The 12,632-nt window shown below is 43.0% G+C and overlaps 1 protein-coding gene across 3 annotated transcripts in view; it reads left to right on the plus strand.

The window, feature by feature from the left end:
* The first annotated feature begins 288 nt into the window (after positions 1 to 288).
* LOC134564634 (phospholipid-transporting ATPase ID-like) overlaps positions 289 to 12,632 on the plus strand; it is an 86,270-nt gene continuing 73,926 nt past the window's right edge. The window contains exon 1 of one of the 3 annotated variants that reach the window (XM_063423577.1): positions 289 to 574. The gene's annotated coding sequence lies outside the window, so the exon portion shown is untranslated. Of the gene's footprint in view, positions 575 to 12,338; positions 12,479 to 12,632 lie in introns of those variants that run through there. The other 2 variants (XM_063423579.1, XM_063423576.1) reach the window with 2 other exon arrangements.

Genomic DNA, 12,632 nt, shown 5'->3' on the forward strand with positions numbered 1-12,632 from the left:
TGACCTGTAAGAAAGAATATATTTTGTGATTGAAATTCTACGAGTGCTGTCCAAGAAGACAGATCTGCTGACTGCCAAAAGTTGAGCTCAAGGTCTCACTGTTGCTTTAGCTGCAGGCAGGGTGCTCCACCGAGGTTTTAGGCTGCATTTCTCTTAAATGAAATCCAGAGTCCTGCCTATAGTATATAAACCTTTGTAATACCTGGTGTCACACCCGAGTCCAACGATCACTTGGTTTTTATTTACTCAGTGCTACACGGTGCCACGTTCCACCCACAGCCTCGGGAACTTTGCCTTTCCCCTCGCAGTCCTTATCCAGGACAAGGAACACGCCGAGACATCCTGTAACTGCTGGATCGCGTTCAGCGTGCCCCTGCACGGGTTTGGATGCTGGAAAGTGTGGTGTTCCCTCACCAGCCTCACCTTCCAGCTGGGGAGAAGCCTGGCTGCTTGGCGGGGGAACCGTCCGGGGAGTTTAAAACAAACTGCAGCTCTTTGCATGGTGCTGAAAACAATCCCTTCCGTTCGTCGTGACAAACAGCTCCGGGTTGAATACAAGACACAGAACAGCCAGGTAGGACAGTTTCTTTATTTCTACTCCCGAGAGAAAAATGTAAAAACTTGCACAGAAGCCCAGATTTCAGGGTGGTTTTTTTTCTTTTTTCTTTTTCTTTTTTCTTTCGCATACTGGATTATTACTCCATCTGTGAATGTTACTTATCAATAATGAATCTGGTAATGAATCTGGTGTCAAAATTTTCTGCTTGTAGTGCCAGCCCCAGTGTCAGCAACACTCAAAGCTAGCACAAGCTGGGACCACTGCAGTGTGGCTTTGGTAAAGCTTTCTAAAGTCTGTGGGAAAGCACACGCTCATTTTACTGGCTTTGGATCCAGGCCCCTCTTCTCTCTCTTTGTAAATTTCTGAAGGGGGAGCTGGGCTTCTCCTTCTCTGTGAAAGGTGCTCTGACTTGTCCAATCATCATCATGACTGGCAATTGCATTTTAGTTTAACAGTGAAGACATGAAACACAGGCCTCCATCTCATGAAGGGGTTTGCATTGGAACTGACTGTCTCTGTAGGAGATGTGCACTCTCTCAAAACTGGTAGATGGGCCAATTAGCAAGTTTTTCTGGCCTGTCTGTGCTAAATGATAAATGGTGTCACTGCCTTTAAAACTGGAGGGTATGAGACTGGGATGAAGTATTTGCATCAGTGCTTTAAGACCCTTATATAGAAATCACAGCATTAGGTTTCTCCTGGACAGTCTTTTCTTAGCATAGTTATTTTTGTTTCATTAAGCCAGTATGTGACACACTGCAAAGTCAACTCATGGATGCCCAAAGACTTGGTGAAATTTTTCCTAGAGGAAGCACATCTAAAGCATCTTCTGTACTACTGAGAAAAATCACCCCTTCCCCTCCGAATCCACACTCATCTGATGAACTAAGTCCTCTGATGTTTCCTTATATCTGGCATCTTTCCATACATACTTTTTTGACTCTCATACCAGGAATAAGTCACTTTAACATATATTGAAGGAGGATTTTCACCACAAAGCATTGCTCTTGCCTCTCTGCCCATGATTATTCAGGTATCCTGACACCAGCAAAAGAAGTCCCATGAAAGGCAGGAGGTTTTGCTGAATGAGGCCATGGGGGAATTAACCTTTTTGTTTTAACTAAAGCAAACGTGCAGTGATACCTAACTCTGCAAATATTAAATTACTTCAAAAACAGTATTGAAGCAAAGATTAAGGCCACATTACTGGTGATAAGAGGCACTCTCTTTATTTCTCTGCATTAACTTGGTTGCAAAGCATCAGAGGAAGGTAACACTGCAATTCACAGTATTGAAGTAACTGTTTACTTTCTTTTCAGTAGATGGTTTATTTTTCTTAGTGATAAAAACTTCCGTGTGGATCTCTATTTAGTCAAATGTGTGACTTACTGCACTTTAGCTTTGGTTCTAGGTGTTAGCTTATTCATGACCTACGCAGAGTTTTGCATTACTGAAAGTCACGACTGCAGGCTTAAGCAAAACAAAAATCATTGGAAGGGAGGAAAGAAAGATGTAGGCTAATTTGCTGGTATCATAGTAAATCATGCTGTTTAGTGACAGTATAGCTCTCTTCAAATCAGCCAGGAAACAATGCTGGTTTCACTGGGAATAGTTTGTCCCTATTGCAGAAGACAGATCCCTGGGTTATGACCAGGTAGTCGGCTGTCTGTGTTAGGGGGATACTGTGGACTCACCTTCCACACAGTTAGATTGGCAGTGTTTCGTTTGGGTAGCTGTCGAGCCCCTTACACTCAGCCCAGACAGGACCCATAAATGTTTGCATGTGCTCAGCACTGGCTGCAGGAGGAACGGGATTAGGTTCTTGCACGTGTATAGTGGTGTAGAGGTAGGAAGGAGGAAAACCTACCTGAGTACCTGAGACTCATGCAGCAGGAAAAGTCAGAGGTGAGTTCTGCCATCTGTAGATCTATACCTAATCTATATCTATATTTCAATATTTAAATGTGATTTTCACAATTTAAAGGTGGAATGTTCTGATTTTGCCAGTGGTCCCAATGCCATATACTAAGAAGGAGCAGTGAAAGGGTTCCAGACAGGGCTGTGATCCATAGATAAACGAGACTCCTTTTCCCTTCCCCTGACTCACTGCAGGGGCCTGTGCAGCTCCCTGCCTGCCTGCCTCCATAGGTGATTCAGTGTTACTCTTTCATCCATTACTTCCTTCCTGCTCCGTTGTTCTGGTGGGTCTGAGTTTACTGGGATGTGCAGCTATTGCAGGTTGCAGTTTCAGTGGGAATCTGGATTATCCACATATTTAACATTTAGACCTCCACTTGCTTTCCTCTGCCCTTCAGTAAGAGCTGCAGTGTGCAATTTATACTCCAGTTGCCTTGCGAAATGTTGCCAATGCATTCACCACCCGCCATTTCAAACAACCAAGACTTTGTTTACTTTCCCATCTTAAATGTACAGATTTGGCTTTACAAAAGGTACAGGTGTGAGGGGAGTCAGAACAATGCGTTTGCCTAATTTATGCATGTTTGCAAGAGAGTGATGTCTTGCATTCCTATTAGGATTACTCTCCCTTGTCTTCCAGCCCCTCCACCCTTCGAGCCATGTCCTCTAAGTTTTTTCTGAGGGCTCTGTCTTTGCACTGGTTGGGATAGCTGTATCCTAAAGGCTTTTTCTCCACAGCAAAGCCACCCAAACCGAAGTTCATCTCCTCCTGAGCTGCTGAATTTGTAGGAACTGTTATGTGAGCATAAACTGAAACTCATGCCGATTTATATTTATTTGTGGGACTACAAACCATAACTACTCCAGTTAACATTCTCTCCAGCTCTACCTGCTGCAAGATCAATTGATGCCTCAATGTCTATGTCAGACTTGTCAGGTACCTTTTAGGAACCTCCAGGCTCCACTGCCTGCAAACACACAGGCATCCCACATTAAATACTCTGGTTTCCAGTGCTTTTCCTTACTGCTACATCCATCAAGCAATTGTGTTTGTCTTTAAATTTATTTCTAATTCTAGGGCTGTTTCTCTTCATCCTGGTATGCTCTTAAAGTGAAATCTTTTGCCTCTGCTGCCTGGCCTTCACAGTTCCATAAGTTCATTCCTTTTTTCTTTGACTCCTCCCCTTCATGTGATGTAAGAGCCTCCACATGGAGGCCTCTTCTTCTTTCATTAACAAGCAAAAGACTTGAAACAAAAACCAAAAACCTGAACAAAATTGTAGAACACTTGCAAGATCAGCTGCAAACTGAAACAAGTTTCCAGGAAACCATTCATCCAAAAACTTTACATCAGATATTGATTAATGAAGCAATATACACTTTGGTCTATTTAAATTTCATGCCTCACTGGCATGGTTGCCTCATGTCTCAGGCATTTGTGGGAGTCTCAAGGTATAGCTGTGTGGAGCACAACTTCACTACACACTAGAGAGATTTCCCAGCTACAGCTGGACACCAGACACTACTTTCGACTTTGTATGCTTGCCAGAGATTGCCATTCTCTGAATTGTCACCAATTTCATTTCTGATCAACCCTTGCTGCAAAGTTGTACTGCAGATTGACTGGCCAGGCAAATGTGCTTTCTTTATGTGGTTTACAAACAGCATTTTTTCTCAGCATTTTTTTTTGCTGGACTAGTGTAAATATGCTCTTCCCAAATATGCTCTGCAAATTCACTTGGGACACTGTCTTTGACTATCCCCTTTGTGTTTAATGCTGTTTTTTTCTCCTACAGCCAAAAGAGTAATCTGATTGTAGGAAATAATTCAAGTCCTTGCCTGGGCAGACACCACCTGTTAAGCAGATGGCATCCAAAGAAACACTCAGACCTCTGTCTGACCTGTTTACATCTCTGTACCACTCTCATCGCCAGAGCTAATCCAATCTTGCTTTACCGAGAGAAATTATGACTTTCATTAACTGACACAAAGAATTTATTCTGATCTGATTACACCATCTTTACAAAGTCTTTAGGGATTACATGTGTTTTCTAGTACTTGACTTCACCCAGAGAACTTGGCCAGATACTGACAGTCCTTAGAAGACATTTCTGCTTAACTCAAGCCCTGTGAATATTTGCTGTCAAACCAGCCTAAGCAGTTACATGGGCAGTTGGGCACGGGGAATACCAGCAGCCCAATGTGGGGCTGGGCCACAGGCAGAGCATTGCAGAGCTTTGCTTTTGAGATGTGACACATCTGGAACGAGAAACAGGTCTTTGCCAAGATTCAAGGTTATAATCATGGAATCACAGAATGGTTTAGACTGAAAGGGATGGTAAAATTATGTATTTCCAGGCCCCCTACCATGCGCAGGCACACCTTCGACCAGATCAGGCTGTTCACAGCCCCATCCAGCCTGGCTTTGAACACTTGCAAGGAATGGACATGCATAATTTCTCTGGACAACTTGTGCCAGTGTCTTAACACCCTCACAGTACTAATTCTTCCTAATATCTAATCTAAACCACTCTCTTTAAACTTAAAGCTATTCTCACTTGTCCTATCATTGATATCAATGATTTTGTCAAAAGTCCCTATCTAGTGTTCTTGTAGGTTTCCTTTATGTCTCAAAAGGCTGCTAAGAAGTTAAAAATGCAGATCTGGAAATAATGGAACATGGCACAAAAAGAACCTAAAATAACAAAACACACCCTGAAGATTTTGCTTAAGAGCACAGCTTCTTATTGTCTGCAGTAATCCTCACGCAGTTTCCACCTCTTTCTATTATTTTAAGATGGGATATCCTGTGATTATCTAAAGACTATCTATCTCCTTGTAGGGAGGAGGCACCAAAAATGGTTGGGCTTTTATGTTTCAGTGCCACACCAACATAAATGGCCACAGGTTTCGTGGGTTTTTTTACTTTCTTATTAAGAAAACTACTTCTTTATTACTCCTGACTAGGCGTTTGGTGCTACACAGTACTGCTGAAACCTTACTTCATTCTCTTTAGTCCCACAGTTTTTGATTACTTTTTTTTGTTGTTGTGTATCTTCATTAGAAAATAACCAGACTGAGGCTGTGTGTCATTGCCTTCTTGAGACAGACCAACAAAAGCTTGATCACTCTCTCAGAAACAAGAAATGCTGCCCCTTTTTATGGGGCCCACAACTTATTTAACCCTTAAGCAGTACATGAAAATCAGAAGTGGTGTGACAAATGTAACACTGGTAATAAGGTGTTTAAATACCTACCTCCCTTTTCATATATCTACTTGTTTTTAAAGGGATCTTCTGTGATACTGCATCATATCCCAACAACAGAAATGGCAGTGATTAACCGCAATGATTAACCTCAAATGAGTTACACACCCAACATCTTTGTGGCTGTGAGCACTGCACATTTCTCACTGGCTTAGCTGTCTCTGTGTTCTTCAGGTTCTCCTCAGCTGCTGGGTGAAGAGCATGTCCTCCTTAACCCTGCCATCACATCCTAAAGGTCCCAGGCACCCATCAGGTCGTTCTTCTCCTTCATAAGGCTGCAGAGGGATTCACATGCACAACTTCTATCTCAGTTAACAGGAATTCACTGCCTAAATGCTGACTGTCCATGTGAATGAGGATGGGAATAATACATGTCTTTGCTGTCAGCCAAGCAAGTGCAAAGGAACATGCACTTTTGTTAAATACCTGGAGAACAGATACAGGAACAATATAACATAAATTAAACTTGCACTGAATAAAAGCAAAGGCTGGCAGTGCTGGGATTTGGCATATGCTGTGGTGATGCTGGCAAAGCTGTGGATATGTACAGCTTATTTACTGCCAAAGTAGTGCAGCAACTGAAGTGCAAACTGTTGATCAAAATGTCACACAGTTTTATTGGGGAAATATCCAGGGAAATAAATTGTTTTATGCTTATTTATGTCATATTATATTAGCACATATATTTTAGATCTTTGGTAAATTACCTAAAGTTTGATGTTCCAGTCGGGAGCCAAGTTCTCTCTTGTCATTAGGCTCCCTGGGCCTTGTTTTATACGATGGCTATTTTTTACCAGACCATGCTCCTTTGCCACCAGATAGGAGCTTCCTTTCTCTTCTCAAAATTCAGAGAACTTGAGTTCTGACAGGTCAAGAAACCAACTCAGTGCCAGTCATCAGCACTACAAATTATTGTAGCACTACAGTATTTTACTCCTGTGTGCTCACATCCCCTTTTGGGATCATGGCTCGATGGAATGCTGGTCCTACTGGACATCCCTACAGTGAACATCAGTTGATCACCCCCAAAGCCCTCTGGCCTCTCTGAAGTGGGCCAGCTTATCACGATCTAGCCATCAAAAACTATAATAATACATCAAAGACCTAATTATACAACTGTAGAATGATTTGGGTTGAAAGGACCTTAAAGATCATCTTAGCTCCAACCACCTGCCATGGACAGAACACCTTCCACCAGGTTAATCTAGCAAGCCTTGAATATGTAATTCAGTCAATAATACCAACAAATATAAAAAAGATCATTTCATATTAGCAGTAATTTTGTGGCATGCAGCAAGTTGCCTCCGTATTTTTCCTGGCAGGATAGTTATAATTATAGCCTGGAAAAGAGACAGTAGAGATATACATTCATGCAGTATGTTCAATTTGGAATCATGCTTATTAAAATGCTTATGAGCATCATTGATGCAACATACTATTTACAGGAATTCCCTCAGAACACCACTAAGTCTTTCATGGGATGCATAAAATAATGATCTTTAGAGCAAAATGTAATGAAGCCATGAAGGACTTAAAGAAATAAATCCCAGATCTCTTGGCTGATGCTGTAGGGAATGCAAGACCAATCTACTCCATGCAAATCCAAGGACTTCCCTGGATTTATACCTAGGGCATAAAAGTTAGGAAGACTGTGGGTTGGATTTCCTCTGTGTATTCAATCTAGATGTCTCACTGAGGGCTATCCTAATTCCTCAATGGTTTGAGCTGGGGTTTTTGATATGTATCTGAGGAGTGGACAAGTGACAGCATCTGAAGTGCCACCCCACACACCACTGTATGTGGCAGCTGCTGCCTTGCCAATAGCAGCCATGGGCCTTGTGCAACACCCCTATTATAAAGGGCACTCTAGTCAGAGGCTCTAATGAGCTGGGCTGCTGCTTTGCCCTCAGCTATTGATTTTTTTTCTATTCACATTCTCATGATTAGCTTTTCACAAGCCCTCCCAAGCATCCCCCTGGGATTCTCCTCTTTGCCATTGGTAATGATTAGGAAATATATGTTTAACACATATATGTGGACAAATATATGTCCACACATATGTGTGGACACCTCTGGGGTTTACTGCAGCAGCTGATTAATCCCCGTGCTTTGCTGGCACAGCTGGACACTTGCAGTGTCGTGAGCAAAGGCAGAGACATAGATTTTTATTCCGGGAATGTAACACTGAGACAAGAGGATCTCCATCAGCTCCCACCAATGTATGTGTCTATCACATCACTCAGTTTCTCACAAGATCACAGAACATTTCAGGTACCCAGGAGACTTCTCTCCTTGGAACAGCATTTTCCCTACCAGAGCAGTGAAATTTTTGGAGGGGAGGGAGTTTATCCCAAGATCCCAAATCTAGTGGGAACTGGACTCAGGAATAAGGTAGCCTTGGGTCTTGTTCCCTGCAGAATTTATTTTCTTCTGCGCTTTTTTCTGCTCTTCAGTGTGATCTCAGCATCCTCACCTGGGTTTTGTTGACCAAAATGTTTTTGGCTCTGCTCCATCTCCTAAGGGATGCAAAGGCAATACCTAAGAGACATTATTTCAATTTCTGTTTTAAAACGTCAGATGGTATCACATTTGCAGGGGCTGATGCTAGGAAGATGAGATCAGTAGTTGCCAGAGCAAGCTATTGCTTTCTTTTTAAAGACAAGGGTCTGGGCCTTTTTTGATTTCTCATGATTTTCCTTAGCTGGTCATTGTTTATTAAGGGCTTGGAATAGTGGGCAAGGGGCGTTGGTGGAGAAAAGGCATCTCTAGCCACACGCCCATCCTTCCCTGCTGAAGGTAAGCTGCACACCACCATATCCTGATCAGTATAACTCACGTTATTCCACACACACTCACAGAAGCTATTTTCTGGCCATTTCCATGTGGTGTGTACTGTGACAGCTCACAGCTCTGGAATAACTGGTGAAGTATGGGAATATTTCTGTATGAACCTGCAGTGCTAGAGCTGCACCTCAGATTATTCCCAGAGAGATGGATGCATACAGGTAGGAATCCAGAGCATCCCTTCAAATTGGGTTAATTTGGAGTTCCTTGGAGGAGTGGTAAAATGTGTTGAGCAGAGTAGCTCCCAAAAGACAAGGACAGCCCTAGAACAACTTCATGACATAACTTTCCGCCCCCATTTCATTTTCCACCCATAGGCAGGTCATGATAACAGGCACATGTAGGATTTAATTTTCCCTTCCTCTGCAGAGTTGTGGTGTGCATTCTGCCAGTAGGACAATTTTATATGCCACATCCTCCACAGGTATCAAGGACACTGCCAGTGTACTTCATGTGTGATACAGGGCATTTGGTCTTTTGTTATTCATCTTCTGATTGTGCTGGGGTTTCCTGGACTATAGCAATTTACAACTTGAACGTTCTCCTCTATTTAAACTGTTCTCTCATATCCAAGGTATGGACAATAATGTCCTCCTTTCTTTCAGTCCTGCATCCTACTCTGACTTTTGATAAGAAGAGGATACAGAAAGTCTCTCATTGGAAAGCCATCTGATCACTTGGACCCACTGCAGGTGCTCATAACAACAGATGTTTCAAGTGTCCCCACAGTCAAGTGGGCTACTTATCCCTCCCTTACACAACAAGCTCCTCATTGGTTAGGGCTAGTAGAGAAAGTTGTGACAAGGAAAGTATAGGCTGTGGGAGGAGATTTCGTGATCTAAGGCTAACCCTTTGGGGTTTGTAAGGAGGCCCTCCAGTGCCACATAGAAAGGCTTTTCTGGAACAGTGACTAGAATTGTTAGGAACTGAGCAATGCACTTGCGCTGTTGTGGGAGACGGAGATGAGGTTAGGTGGGTGGAAATGATCCCTGGAGATTGCATCGACTCTGGGTGTGGGGGATGAGCCCAGTGTGGCTCATCAGAGAGTGGTACCATCACTCATCTGCAGAGTGGTACCAGCCATGGCAGAGCAGGTCAAGCTTCAAGCCTTGCAGTTCAGGAGTGGCAGATTGCAGTTATAAGACAGGACAGGAAAGCAAAGACCATCACTTCTCCTTTTGAAATATATTGGATCATTGGGAAAGCATCAAGATGACAATAATTTTAAAAATTGCATATCATATGGAGAGACTCTCTCAAGGACTGCCATTTGATGTGGGATGCTCCAGTCTGCTTGTCTCCCGGTTCTCTTCTATCCTCTAGTTTGCTCCAGTTACTCAAGAGCGTATTAAGACATTCAAAAGTTTGCTAGGTCACCAGATACATTTGGGTTCTGGGTGCTCCTGAGATGATTCTCTGCTCTGTCAGCTTTGCTGTTTGTAGAAAGACCAAATCTAATCTAGAGAGTTGGCTGAGAGCACCCTTTAAAACGGGATGTGTGAAGCTTCAGTTTTGCATCTTGATCACAGTTGAAATGCTGCAGAGGCTAAAGGACTGGAGGTCATTTTCCCAGATGAAGTCTGTGGATAAGGTCTTAATGGCATGAATTTAAATTCATCCCACCCTAATTAGCCCGCCATGACTAGTGGGCATTGGGAAAGTGGAGAATTCAAAGGTGAAGGAGCATGGTATGGAGGAGGCTGCCTGGCCAAGAAGACAGCTCGTTTACTGGAAAAACTATAGATATAACTTCTTCCCGCCAGTATGGATCATGGCAAGTGACTGCTGCCCTGTTGCATGTGTCTAGCTGAATCTCTGCCCAAATCGTGCTGGCTTCAGGGGACACTCAGACATCCAGCATATGTGTACACCCTTTATACAGGAACTGAAATTTTGACAAGTGCCACTGCAGGCAGTAGTGCTCCCTGGCACATTTGGAAATCTGCGAAGGAGGATGCAAATCGTGTGGTGATTGGGAAGACACTACCCAGGGTACAAAGTGTAAGGCAAGGACAAGAGAACCCATAGCTGAGTTCATAACCCTGAGTCACTCCTGCTCTTCTGAGTGCTTCCATGTGTGTTAAGCTTCCCTGCATGAGCAAGTTCACTGGAGTCCAGAAGGAAAGCATAGCTAAGGGAAGAAGTCATGGCCAATGTATGTGAGCTGGATTTCAGTGCCAAGAAAAATCATAAAACAGCCTACTAAACTCTTAGCTATTTTAAAGCCTAAATAAGACCCAAGGCTGGGTGACTTTATGGTTGGTTACACTTGTGTGTCAAAGGAAGGAGACAAACGTAACTCTAGGAAGGAAGAAATTACTGTGGCGGAGGTCAAAGTGGTAACAAGCAAATATAAAGAAAGCAGCAAAGAAGGTAATAGCGTAGAATGACTTGTAATTGACCAACATATTAAAATGTCATAAAGAAAAGCAGATGAAAGTTATAAGAATGAGGAAAACTCCAGAATGAAGAGGAACGAGAAAGAGATTTGGAGAACCTCATTTGGAAAACTAAATATTTAGAAGAACCAAAATTTATCCAGATCCCTGTACTTTTGCTTGCAGGAAAAAATGTGATACTTGGGCTGTTGCTGTTGAAATGAGATGTGGGTGGTGAGAAAATGAAAAATGGCTAGTGCAGGGGGAATTTCTTCTCCAGTTAGATGCTGTCAAGGTCATAATCATCTGAAAATTACCTGGATCTTCAGGAGATCAGTCCTATGTGCCACATCTCATATTGACTGTTTGTATGTGTTTGGAAGCCAATTCAGTGAGCATTGTCTCAAATTGATGTAGCTTGGACTATCCCTGAAGTCACAGCAAAGGGCACAGACTCTTGTTCTTCTTTCAAAAATTGCTTGTGGTGCTAGTGTCCTCTTTATTGTCACTTTGTTCCTCAGCCTTCATGATCAGCACTGGACCACTACCACTGCAGCTTCCAGAGCCCTCCATACCTTTCCCCCTGACTACAGAAGATTACACTGTAGAAAATGCTCTTTGGCAAAGCCTTGACTCTTGTGTTACTATAATTAGTCAGCTGATTAATGCATTCAAGTGGGTAGGTATGAAATTAATGTTAACAGTGTTCATGAATTTCCCTGTAGGAAAACTCTGAAGTTGAAGGGAGAAACACCAAACACAAATACACATAGAAATGTTAAAGTTTTTTGTGTTGTCACAACACATGGAGATGTTCCACAGGCATTACTGTGAACATGACTATGTAAAGAATATGGTGCTTTAAAAATAATTGCTATTCACAGGTATAGGGGAGCTAGAAGTGGATTACAGTTGTAGTTGCCCCAGTTTTGCTCTGGAGATTAGAGCAGCTGGTGGGTAAAATGCCAGGGGACTGGCATATAGGAGGGCACTGTATTGTGAAGGGTCCCACAGCTTGAGAGAAAAAGTGAATGTTTTGTTTGTTGGAGGTGGGAAAATGGGGTGGGAAGGGTGAAAGGCTCATGAGAGTGCTGGGGGGTTCTGGTGAGGAGGGTCCCCATGACCACACTGCAGTCAGGCAGGTGTCCCACAGGGCAAGGGAAGGTCGTGCTCTTGGGATGAGCAAGCAATTCGGCACCGAAGCAATCCTCTGGCTGGCTGAAGGAAGCTCTGTGGTTGAGTTATGCAATTGTGCTCTATGAGGCTTTTCTCTGCAGAGTTTTTGCTACTCACAAATTTGGAAACTGGGTGAGGTGGAGCCTTGGGATCAGCTTGTAGGTCAGTGTCTCTGGGTTTAGGGAGTCCTGACCAACTCCAGTGTTACAGACACAGAGAGAGGGGCTGCTGCTAAGAAATTAATCCCTTCCCAAGTTCATCCTTTTTGAAAGCAATTTGATATGTTGGAGTCTTTTACTTGCTTGCTTTCTTTTTGAAAGCTTCCGTGTCGGCAAGAGGTAGGTAAAGCAAGCAGCTGTTGCCTCTGCAGTTAATTGGGGTTCCCCGAGCCTAGATGCTGGGCTTTTCTGCTTTACTCTTTCACAGTTTGTAGCAATGAAGCATTTTATTTTTAAGGGAGCTACTACACTCTCCCTCTCTACAGGAAACAGA

Source organism: Prinia subflava, chromosome Z (genome assembly GCF_021018805.1).
Source record: "Prinia subflava isolate CZ2003 ecotype Zambia chromosome Z, Cam_Psub_1.2, whole genome shotgun sequence".
Classification (NCBI taxonomy): domain Eukaryota; kingdom Metazoa; phylum Chordata; class Aves; order Passeriformes; family Cisticolidae; genus Prinia; species Prinia subflava.